Source organism: Sorex fumeus, unplaced genomic scaffold (genome assembly GCF_029834395.1).
Source record: "Sorex fumeus unplaced genomic scaffold, SorFum_2.1 ptg000081l, whole genome shotgun sequence".
Classification (NCBI taxonomy): Eukaryota; Metazoa; Chordata; class Mammalia; order Eulipotyphla; family Soricidae; genus Sorex; species Sorex fumeus.
Genome location: NW_026606138.1, coordinates 13,318,380 through 13,329,182, shown reverse-complemented (window position 1 = coordinate 13,329,182; position 10,803 = coordinate 13,318,380). Strand labels below are relative to the sequence as shown.

At 40.6% G+C, this 10,803-nt stretch overlaps 2 pseudogenes; both read right to left on the bottom strand.

Annotated features, from left to right (window-relative positions):
• Window positions 1-619: 619 nt before the first annotated feature.
• On the bottom strand, window positions 620-1,261 carry LOC130038992 (60S ribosomal protein L39-like; annotated as a pseudogene).
• A 7,870-nt stretch (window positions 1,262-9,131) lies between these two features.
• LOC130038893 (protein POLR1D-like) lies at window positions 9,132-9,604 on the bottom strand (annotated as a pseudogene).
• Window positions 9,605-10,803: the final 1,199 nt, after the last annotated feature.

The window sequence follows — 10,803 nt, the reverse complement described above, 5'->3', positions numbered from 1 at the left end:
TAGTCCACAAAGCAGCTATCAGGTAACAATAAGAAATAAAATAAAAAAGTAGTTTTGAACAGGATTGCAGGGATCATTAACTCCAACTGAAGACTCTTGGTCCCACAGGAAGTTCTTACAAATACTATATACCATCTTGTCATATAATATTCAGAGATACATTTGGTAGCTTAAAATTGGATTTTTATCCTTAATATAAAAATGTTCTAGTTCTAGTTTAAAATAAAAATGAAGCAGCAAAACGTAGCAAATCCTCAAATTAAAATTCCCATACTTAAATAAGATAATATGCAGAATACTTTCCAAAGACAGATACGTGGTTTTACAGACATTTTTAACCGTCTTCATCTGATGCTCTTTATGTCTCTTTCCTTGTAATAACACCAGATATGACTTCGATGCACTTTTATTTTTTTTCACGGTATCACAAGATTTATTACCAAGTTAGCAACAAGGTACAGAAGCTAGAGAAGATGAACAGATTCCCTAATCCAAGAAACAGGACTTCAGACTTGTGCTTTTCCATCTGCTGTGTTCAAGATACTAGCAGCCTATCACAGCAAATGTGCATGCGTCTTGTGTGACTCTCCTTATAGATCCAGCTTGGTAGTGACTCTCCTTATAGACCCAGCTTGGTACTTCTCCAGTGCCTTCTCTCTTTTTTTTAATTTTTATTAGTGAAACACCATGAAATACAGTTGTAGACTTACAAATTTTGTGCTTGGATTTCAATTATACAATGATCAAATACCCATCCCTCCACCAGTGCCCATTTTCCGCCACCACAGGTCCCAGTATCCCGTCCCCCCATCCCATCCTGCCTCCCATCCCCCCATCCCAGCCTGCCTCCCATCCCCCCATCCCATCCTGCCTCTGTGGCAGGGCATTCTCTTTTGTTCTCTCTCTCCTTTTGGGTGTTGTGGTTTGCAAAAAAGGCATTGAGTGGCAATCATGTTTGGTCTATAGTCTACTTTCAGCATGTTTCTCCCATCTTGGGAGGATCCTCCCAACGCCCTTTATTTGGTGCTCCCTTCTCTATCTGAGCTCCATATTACCCTAGCATGTGTGGCTGGCCTCCAAGCCATGTAGCAAACCTCCTGTCCTAATCTCGGCAAATAAGAGACTAACATCCAGTGCCTCCTCTTGGAGTTGTACTTGATCTTGTTACCAGTTTAATCTGAATCCATTGAGGAATAGGCTGATTCTACTTTTGTTTCTTGGCTAAGAACCACTTGATCCTGAAAGTCTTGTGGGAAGACATGGCGAAGAGCCACTTTCACACCGTGATGATGGCGGATGAAAGGGTCGATGCACTTTTAGAATTCATGCTTCACTCCCCTCAAAACTGAGACAGACTCAAAGTTGGAACAATTGTACTGGCAGGGAGATATACCAAAGGAAAATTCTTCTCATGCTGGAATCCAGGTGCATCAGTAGTATAAAGAAATGATAGAGCTAAATGTCCAAACCACAGAGTCCACAATACTAAAATTATGAGACCCAAACCGTAATTATCCAATTTAAAAGGTACCTGTCAAGATCAGGGCTGGAGCGATAGCACAGCGGTAGGGCATTTGCCTTGCACGCAGCCAACATGGCCGACCCGAGTTCGAGTCCTTCACCCCTCTCGGAGAGCCCGGCAAGCTACCAAGAGTATCTTGCCCGCACGGCAGAGCCTGGCAAGCTCCCCGTGACGTATTCGATTTGTCAAACACAGTACCAACAAAGTCTCCAATGGAGACGTTACTGGGCCCGCTCGAGCAAATCGACGAAAAACGGGAGGGCCTTTACCTTTACCTTTACCTGTCAAGATGGCAGGCTGGGGTTGGGGTGGAATCTGGAGATGAAATCTGGGAACACTGGTGGAGGGAAGTTGATACTGGTGTCAGGATTGGTGATGGAACATTTTATGTCAAAAATCCAACTCTGAATAACTATAATTTACAGTTTTTTAATAAAATAAAATTTTGAAAAAAGAAAAGAAAGAAAATTATTCTCATGTGAAACCTGCTAAAGTCACAAGCAGGAAACTTTAATTTACAACCAAATTTTGATTGAAAGGTATTGCTACTCGTATCTTCTGGGACTCTGCTTTAGTTTACCTACAATGTTCACTTTCTTCATGGAGTTGCTTTAAATCCAGAAATGACCAAACTTCCAATTTTCTTCTTCTGTTGCTTCATTTAGTGATATAAAAAAGGGGGAAGAAGAAAAAACTCCAGTGAAATCTTTAAAGAAACTCATCCATTCACTCATCAAATTTTTTTTTTTACTTATCACTAAGTAGCCTTAAAGTTCATACATTGACATATACATTAAAAAAAAGATGAAGTTCTGCAATTTGCTGCTTTGTGGATGGATCTGGAGAGTATCATGTTGAGTAAAATCAGTCAGAGGGAGAGGAACAGACTCATGATCTCTCAAATGATCTCTCTCATATGTGGGATATAAAGAAACGTCCCAGGGGAATATCAAATCCAAAGGCAATAGAAATAAAGAGCAGGAGAACTGATCTTCAGTAAGCTTGCCACTGGGCTGGGGTGGAAGGGAGCAGTGTGGGCTGGGATAAGTTAGGGAAGGCAACACTAGGACAATGAAGGAGGGGAAATGTGCCTGGCACAGAGGCAGACTGGGGACTGGGAGTGAAACTGGGGACATTGGTGAAGGATAATGGACACTGGTGAAGGGATTGATGTTGGAACATTGCGTGCCCAAAATTCAATCACAACTATCTTTGTAAATTTGTAATTCACAGTAATTCAATAAAAAATAAATTAACTTTTTTCCTGCACCCCACCACACCAAAATATATCCATGACCTTCTACCACTGTCCCTATGTCTTTTCTGGTCTGGTCTTTCCTACCCAGAGGAAGTAGATTTTTCCCCAATCTTCCAAAAATATTTATTAACCACATGGTTTTGGTTAGTATATGTTTTTGGTGTGCAAGTTTTTCTTGATATATTGGTCCCTTGGTCATTAAGAAATGACATATTACAGATAGCATTTTAAAATTTGAAGTCTAGGGTCTGAAGCAATATTATTGTGTATGGGGCACTTGCTTTGTACATGGCTGACCCAGATTTGATCCTCAACAGCCCATATGACCCCCAGATCCCTGCCTGGAGTGATCCCAAAGCTCAGGCTGGAATAAACCCTAGAACATCTGGGTATGGCACAGAAACATACAAACAAATTTGATGTGTTTTGGGAGGCAGGGGACAACCTTAGGCCACACCAGCTGTGTGTTCAGGGATCTTTCCTGGTTGGGCTTGGAGGAACCATTCCTGGTTGGTGCTGGGGATCGAGCACAGGTTTGCTAGCATGTCAGGTAAGTGCCTTACATGCTGTACAATCTCTTTGTTCCTTTAATGTATAATTTTAATTTATCTTTATTTTTGCTTTTTGGGCCACATGAAGAAATGCTCAGGGATTACTCCTGGTTCTGCACTCAGAATTACTCCTGGCGGTTCTTGGGGGACCATATGGAATGCTGGGGATTGAACATGGAGATTGAACATGGCTGACCTTCCCTCTGTACTATCACTCCAGCCCCAAATGTACAATTTTTTTTCTTTTTGGGTCACACCCGGCGATGCCTAGGAGTTACTCCTGGCTTTGCACTTAGGAATTACTCCTGGCAGTGCTCGAGGGACCATATGGAATGCTGGGAATCGAACCCCAGTCGGCCACGTGCAAGGCAAACACCCTACCTGCTGTGCTATTGCTCCAGCCCCTCAAATGTACAACTTTTTAAGATCACTGGCTACCATGCGAAGAACGCATTGGAAAGAAGCCAATATACACGAGAGGAGATGAATGCTGGAAATGAATACTGCTGGTGAGGCACCAGCATCAGGTGAGAGATGCTGGAACCCTGAGTAACACAGGGGCTGTTACCCAAGAAATGCCCTCATGTCAAGTGCTTGCTCTCACTCTCCCCCACCCAGGCACTGCTTAGTCCTGAGAGAACTACTGGCCCTAATATTTGCAAGTACAAAGAAACGCTTTTCAAGAGGAAGATTCCTAAGAGATACTTACTAGTCTTGGCTTCAGGACTCCAAATCCTGGTGCTTCTTCTGAGCACCTGACTTCTTTGAGACCCAGGTAGTTATGAGATGTTCACTCATATGGCATCCTGGATGTACTGATGAGAAAATAATCTCCACAATAAATCTGAGCGCACCGCACTTCTGAGACCTGGCTTGTGGCGATCTTTCTTTTAGCTTATTTTTAAAATTTTTATGTTCTTTGATTTTTTGTTTCATCGAATGGGTAATTTCAACATACATATGCCATTTTTGACACATTAATCATTAAGCTAAGATTCCATGGGAAGTCACTTACTGGTTTTCACAGCAAGCAATTCCCTAATTTTCTGAGGACACTGAATACGTGTTTTAGAACTTATTCTAGTTCTGGCTCTACCTCCCTGAATTGGGTTCAGGGCCTATTCAGGGCCCAGTGGATTGGGCATCAGGATGTGGCTATAGATGAAGGGAAAGTTCTTAGAATCTCTCCTGTGGTTTAATTGTTTGCTACAATACCTAACAGAAGTTGGTGAATCATTATGTGTGTATACATATTTATGTTGTTTTATTGTAATGAAATGTTGTGAAATATAAAAATGAATTGCTGAAAGGTTATATAATATAAGGGTTCAAAGAATCTCAGTAAAAGTGCTACGTGCCATACTTCCAGCATGTGGATGCACTTGCCAGTCCAGTCAAACCTCTCAACTCCAAAGTTTAGGATCTTTTACAGACCTCATCATCTTGGAATGACTAATTATCAACTCAATCTCCAGTTCCTCTCCCATCCTAGAGGATGAGATGTCTCTATCTTGAGGTTGAGGCAAGTCAGAAACGTTCTGTCACGTTCAGTATTTCTAGTGGACACTCTCCATTTTTAAACGATTCAGTCCCCACTCAATGATCATCTCATGTGAATGCAGAAAAAGAGTATAATCTCCCAGAGAGCCCAGATGCCTAAGGAGCTCTTGTGTCAGGAACCAGGCACCTAGAGCAAAGACTTCAATAAAAGATATTCCAGTCCCCATCATCACTCAATATATCACAAGTGTTTAGCAACCATGTGCTCAGATCTAGGGGTGATGATGCTGTGTCTAGGGATACAGTCATTAGTATATCCGAATATTAAAATATGTTACATATTTTCAAGAATATTATAAAATACAGAAAAGTTCAAGAAATAAATGAAAACATATAATCCTAATATGCAGAGATTATATAGTTAACAATCTGCAATACATTCTTCTCATCTATTTTATGACTATATTTATACTTACCATCTTATAAATTTTTAATGGAAATAAATATATATGTGCATTTTGTGAGTTTGTTTTTTGGGTATCACTTTAAGGCCATTTTGGAACAACAAGAAGGTATGTAGTGAAAAATAAAGGAATGAATAGATTATAGATAAATAATAGGTAGGTTGGTAAATAGAAAGATATAAACAGAATTTGTACAAGAACTTTGAGTACTGGATGATTTAAATCCTAAGCTGCTTCCTTGAAACATCAAATGGCTTCTTTCCAACTATTTCCATCAATAAATTTTACTCTTGCTTGTTCAATAAGAAGAAATTGTTTGGTCAAGTGATGAATGATGACTTAGAGGTGATGTGATTCCAGTCTTTCCATCTTGAGTCCTGAGAGTATTTGGATTGATGGAAGACTGACCACAGGTAAAAAGTAAATAGTCCCCATGGTCATGTCATGTGCTACCAGATTGTATAGCACATTATATCTTAAATTGTTTACATAGCAAAACTAGATTGCCAGTGGAAATGACAAATCTCTGACCTTTCTTGTTTTTAGAGGCAATCTGTGAAAGAGCAAAATTTATTCTCATTACAGCAAAGTTAGTTTTGTTTTATTTTTAATTGCAAACAAACCTGTTTTTAGATAACAAAAACAAAGTCATAACCGAGAACTACAATAATTCACGCTCTCTGGCTAGGCAGGTTTACAGCAGCTACACTTGGAACTCAAATAACAACCACTCATACCCAAACGCTCTTTAACAGATGCTCAACCTTATCCAACTCTGACTTTTGACAACTATTTAAAATTGAAAATATCTAATAGTGGGGCTGGAGTGATAGCACAGCAGATAGGGCATTTGCCTTGCATGCAGGCAACCTGGGTTCGATTCCCAGCATCCCATATGGTACCCCAAGCACTGCTAGGAGAAATTCCTGAGTGCATGAGCCAGGAGTAACTCCTGTGCATCGCTGGGTGTGACCCAAAAATCATATATATATATATATATATATATATATATATATATATACATATTTAGTCCATGTGCTTTTAGTTTGGTTATGTTTTTTAACTGAAGCTTCTGAGCATTTTATGATTATTCATTGGTGATCCAAATCAGAAGCTCATAGAAGAGTTTTCAACATGTTTTACTGTATTAACTAGGAAGAACAAAGTGTGTGCAGGGCTCTACCACCTCAACTGAGTCTCCTCTCCTTCCTTTCTTCCTTTGTAAACTCAACATTTGGACTGTTTACTATGGAAATATGTATTTTCTAGTTTAACAATTTAGTAGAATGCTCATTGTATCAATAATTTTTTAAATTCTAGATTTACCATGAGAATAATCTTCTGTTTATTGAAATGTTTAGGACAGTCTACTTTGCTGTAGTACTAATTTTACACAGTTAGAAAACTTTTTTTGAGCATCTAACATAAGTCTGACACCATTGTAAGCACCAGGGACTCCAAGAATAAGGAGCTTTAATTCACCTTCCTTCATTAGTGCCTCAGTTTAGTAGATACTCAGTGAAGTGTAATAACATTTTAAAATATATTTTAATAATCAAAGAAATAATTTTGTCTTTATGAATTTTAGTATATAAACAAGATGGTTACTTTTTACTTTTTATGTTTTGAATTTGTTTTATATTGTGGTACATTTAGGTTTCAATCACCACTGAGGTGCCAGTATCCCTCCACCACTGGATCATTTCAACCCACTCTGATACTAGCACTGAGCTGCATCCTCCAATCCTAGCACTGAAATGCCAGCACAGTTGGCAGTTATCACTAGGATTGGTCTCCCAGGCCCCTGAGCATTGGGTGGGAGCCACTCCCAATACACATCTTTGAAATGTTTAATTTATTAATTTTAGGGTCCAGAGTGATAGTATAGTAGGCAGGGCGCTTGCCTTGCACTTAGCAGACATGAGTTGGATCCCCAGCATCATCTCGACCCCTTGAGTAGGAATGGTCCCTGAACATACAGCCAGGAGTAAGCTCTGAGCACTGCCAGGTGTGGTCCCCAAACATGCAAAAATAAAACAAATTGAGATGTCATGATTTACATAGTGGTTTATAATAGGGTTTCAGGTATATACTGTTCCACCACCTTGTGACCCCATCCTTCCACCACTGACCTCAGATTCCACCCCATCGCCCCCCATCATCCTAACTCCTTGCAAAGACATATATTCATCCCAATCCCTATAACTTATGAATATGTTAATTTATAAGGAAAGGGGGGATTTTGTATAAATGATTAAGTTAAAAATATTAAATTCAGAGTTTATCCTTGGTTACTAAATTAACCTAACAGGAACATGGGCATCTTTATGAGGGAGATGAGCTGGCTACACAAATATAAAGCATGGATGTCAAAGCTTAGCATGCAGCCAGCCCCTAGAAGCTGGAAAAAGAAAGGGCACACATTCTCAAGATTCTGCATAAGGAAGGCAGCCTTGCCAAGCTGTTAGAGGCCCTTTGACTTACAGAGCACTAGCAGAATATGTTTGTGTTGTTTTTAGTTATTCAGTTTGTGATTGCCTGTGACTTCAGCAACAGGAAATTAACAAAGTAATCATATAGATATCTTATTTTTATTTTTGTATTATTATTATCGAGGGTTTTTTTTTGGTGGGTGGGTTGGGAGATCATATCTGGCAGTGCTCAGGGCTTATTCCTGGTTTTGGACTCATGATTCACTTCTGGCAGGCTCAGGGGATCACATGGGGTGCTGGCAATTGAACCTGGGTCAGCTGCATGCAAGGCAAGTGCCCTACCCACCCACTGAATTATCACTCTGGCACCAATATCTCATTTTTAAATGAACTAAATAAAATATGTGAAGAGTTTAAAGTAGAACAAATTGTATAGGAACCAGAGAGATATTACAGAAGTAGAATGTTTGTCTTGTATGTGGCCAACTCAGGTTTATTTTTTTTTCATTGTAAACACACTTTTATTTAAAATTAGGATTTCTGAAATAACTAGCCTAAGAGTGGTATCACCGGTCTTCAGATAAATAAGGTAGAGCACTAAAAATTACTGCTAATTTAATGTTTAAGGGTTCTTGTTAAAGCACCACTTAAAACTTACATTCTCTAAAAAACTAAATATAGAAAATTTGTTCTAAGTTCAAGAAAGCAAAAGGAGACAATTTTCAAACCCCTGGTTATTAATAATCATGGAACACTAAATTCAAAGCCATTGATAGAATTTTCTACATTGTTCGCTTACATGAAAACAAATACAGAGATATTCAAGAGTTTCTTGGTGAATTTCTAGTCTTGAAAGCACTAGAACTTTTCATAAATATGGTCTCTGGCCAGATGACTTCTAAATTTTTAATCTGTTGTCCAAAGCAGTGAAGTTAGGATTCATGAGTATTTTATTATTATTTTTTTGAGAAATTTTAGAGAAATGACCACAATCGCAGCACATCATGAACATTCCCACTAATTTTGCCAACCTCTGACAACCTGAGAGGTTTTAGGTTTGTTCTGAAACTAACTTTAAACAAAACAGCATAAAAATAATACACATGGAGACTGTGCTGCTAAAGTAGCTTAAACTTGCTAACACATTTTCAGAGCAAGGCTCTTTGTGCTGATTTCCTTGAAGAGTTTCTGGGTCATTTTCTGCTTGTCCCAACAAAGGAACCGCTGTAAAAAAAAAAAAAGAAGAAGAAGAAAAGAAAAGAAACAAAAAGAAAAGAAAGAGAAAAAATCACTTGTATTTGTTTGTTTGGGCAGGTCAGGGCTTTTGCTTCAGAACCTCTGCAGAGCTCTGGCTGCCGACAGCACAGCGCGAGTGGCTGGTGATAGCTGGCTTCTTCTTGGGGCTCACCACCTACCGGAGCGCCTGTCACTCTTCGCCCTGCTGCTCCGCTTCCTGGACCTGGATGGGAAAGCTCGGACGAGTCTCGGCCTGGGAGGTTGTGCTTGTAGGGATGCGACTGGTGCTTCTTGCGGCTTTCTTCTTTCCCGGCCTGGCTTTTCGCTGCTGGCTCCTTACTGCCTTCTTTTGGCTCCTGGTCTTGCTTTTTATGGGAGGGCAGCGTGTTCTTAATTGTGTTAATGAGAAATCTTTTATTGGTGCCAGCAAGAGGACACTTCATCCAACCCATAGGCCCCATTGTCTCTGCTCTTATTTTCCCACGTTTTGCCTCTTTAAGCAGTTCTTCAATTGCTTTCCTCTCCAGCTCCTGGTCCTCTTCCATCGCGTGGGCGGCTTCCAGGATTCTCGGAAGACGTGGGAGGCCCCTAAGCTCAGTCCCATAGCGAAAAACGTGTCCGAGCGAAGCAGGAAGAAAGGAAAGACGAACGAAAGGAGTCGTGGACGGAAGAAAGGAGGAGGAGCCCCCAACTCGGGTTTAATCCCTGGTATCCCATATGAGACCCTGAGCATGGTCAGGAGTGGTCCTTGAGCACAAAGCCAGAAATAAGTCTTGAACACGGCCAGGTGTGACCCAAAACCAACCAAACAAAACAATGAATAAACAGAAACAGTCTTTCATCTAAGACAAAACTCATCAAATGACAATGAGGCATAGCATGGAAGCAATCTCTAAAATTTTCTCCTAAAATTGGGGAAGGGTTGTGCCTAACATTTGACACCCAAACCTGTGATGAGCTCATGAAGTCCCTGCACTGAGGGGCAGAGGAAAGTGGAGCATGGAAAACACAGGGAAAAGTGAAAGACTGACACAGCTCTTGATAGATTCAGTACCATACTCACTTGTCTTGGAATCCAAAACTGTAACATGGCTCTGAGCAGCCGCTGACTGGATGAAGGTATCCCGGACACTGTCATAAAATTGACCTGGGAAGTATGTGAAGGCATGAACCAGTACCAGAGTCCTTGGCTGGCACCATCTTAACAACCTTTTACCATTTCACGAATACCAGTAGCAAGTGGGCACCTTATTGAAATCCACTACCCATAAACCCTGAGGAACCCTGCTGAGAGTTCTGCCCACAGCTGGAAGTTGCTGTCTATCAAGGAGTCCATCCCCGGCAGGCAAACAGGCCAGGTTACTAAACAAGCAATCCACGTATGGATTGCTATAGCCAATATGCACTGAGACCCCTATCTTCCAAAGCATGCCTAGCTGGTAAGTGGGCCCCACTACTAGCTATGCTCTCCAGAAATCCCAGAATATGCCAGAACTGACTCCTGCTGGGTCTGCTTGCTGCCTCAGCCATCTGCAAGACCCCTTGCAAAGCTTCTATCATATAAAGAACATGCTACTGAGCAATTGGTTAAGTGAATATATAGGAGACTTAAAAAAAACTGGAAACAAATGAGAATGAAACTACCATACCCAGAATCCATTCCCTTCTCCTCTTCTTTCCATTTTCTTTCCTTCCTTTCCTTGTTGCAAAAACCAGAGTCAGACACTCTGATTGTGGTACATACTTATGTTGGTTGTGGTATTTGTCCGGTTGCAAATGGAGTCCCAGTGCTCACATATTTGGCTGTAGTGCACCAATGGTCATACTCTAGCAGGGGCGC